A 2,149-nucleotide genomic window follows, 5' to 3' on the forward strand; every position below is an offset into this window, starting at 1 on the left:
TAATATTAATTTTTATATTTTTTTTTTGTTTTTTTTTTTTTTTTTTGTTTTTTTTTTTTTTTTTTGTTTTTGGTTTTTTTTTTAATTTAAAAAAATTAAAAATTTTATAATATAAAATATTTTTTATATTAATAATATTATAAATAAATATAATATTTATATTGTTAAAATTTTTATATATGATTTTTATTATATAATGTTTTGTTTTTTTTTTTTTTTTTGTTTGGTTTTTTTTTTTTGGTATTTTTGGTTGGGGGTTTTTTGGTTTTTAATTTGTTTAAAAATAAATGTGTATATATTATTATAAAAAATTTTTTTATATTTATTTATTAATTTATTATTTTATATTATTAAAGGAAATTTTTTAGAATTTATTTATAGAATAAATTTTATGTATAAATATAATAATTTTTATTAAATATAGGAAATAAAAATTAAAATATTATTATATATATAATTTTTATATAGAATTTTATATAAAATTTTTTAAATTTTATAAAATTTTTTTATATAATAAATTTTGATATTATATTATATAATTTTTATAATATTTTATAATTATATATAAATAAAAATATTTATATATATATTAAATAAAATATTTAAATTTTTATTTTATATTATATTAATATTATATAGGTTTAAAATTTTTATTAAAAATTAATTTATTTTTTTTAAAAAATTAATTAAAATTTTAATTTTTTTTATTTTTATTAATATTTAATTAAAATTTTAAATTTTTAAATTTTTAAAAAATTTTTTTTTTTTTTAATAATATTTTTGGGGGTTTTTAAAATTATTTTAATATTAAGTTTATTTTTTATTTTAAAAATAATTTTTTTAATTATATATTATTTTAAGAAAAATTTTTAATAATTATTTATATAAAATTATAAAATTTTAATAATTTATAATATTTAAAAAATTTTTATATATAATTAAATTTTTTAAAATTAATATGAAAAATATAAAATATAGAAAAATAATAAAAAATAATTATTTTTTTTATTATTTATTTATTTAAAAATAATTTAAATTTTTATATATAAATAATTTTAATTTTTTTAATTTTTATTTTTTATATTTTAAATTTAATATATATTTTTTTTTATATTTAAAATATTTATTTTTATATAATTATTAAAAATTATATATATATTTTAAAAAAATTAAAAATATTTTTATATATTATAAAAATAAATTTTAAAATTTATAAATATTAATAATAAAATTATATATATAATTTTTAAGAATATAAAATAATATATATATATTTTTAAAAATTTTATAAAATATAGATTTTAATTTAAAAAAAAAAATTTTCAAAAAAAAAAAAAAAAAAAAATAATAATAAATAATTATATAAATATAATAATATATATATAAAAATATTAATAATAAAAATTTTAAAGTAATATAAAATATATATATTTTTTAAAAAAAAGTGAATAAAAATATAAGTAAAATTTTTTTTAAAAAATTATAATATGCATATTTTAAAAAATATATAGTTTAAAAAATATATATATTTAAAAAATATAAAAAAAATATAATAATTGATATATTAAAAATTATAAAAAAAAAAAAAAAAAAAAAAAAAAAAAAAAAAAAAAAATGGAAAAATTAATATAATATATAAAAAAAAAAATGAATTTAAAAATAAAATATATATATATTTAAAAAAAATAAAAATATATAATTTTTATATAATAATAATAATATAATTTTAATATTTTTTTAAAAAAAAAAAAAAAACCCCCCCAAAAAAAAAAAAAAAAAAAAATATAAAAAATAAAATTTTTTAAAAAAAATATTAATAAAATAAAATAATATTTAAAAAAAAAGGGGTATATATTATATAAAATTATAATATTAAAAAATTATTATATGAAAATTTTAAAAAAAAAAATAATATATAAAAATATAATAGAAAAAATTTTTTAAAAAAAAAATAATATTAAAAAAATAATATTAAAGAATAATAAAAAAAAAATAAAATATTATATATAATAAAATAAAAAATTTGAATAAATTAAATTTTAAAAAAATATATAATAATATAAAATAAAATTTTTTTTTTTTGTTTTTTTTTTTTTTTATATAAATATATATATTTTTTAAAAAAAAAATATATAGAAAATATAATATA

Source organism: Penaeus monodon, chromosome 3 (assembly GCF_015228065.2).
Source record: "Penaeus monodon isolate SGIC_2016 chromosome 3, NSTDA_Pmon_1, whole genome shotgun sequence".
Classification (NCBI taxonomy): Eukaryota; Metazoa; Arthropoda; class Malacostraca; order Decapoda; family Penaeidae; genus Penaeus; species Penaeus monodon.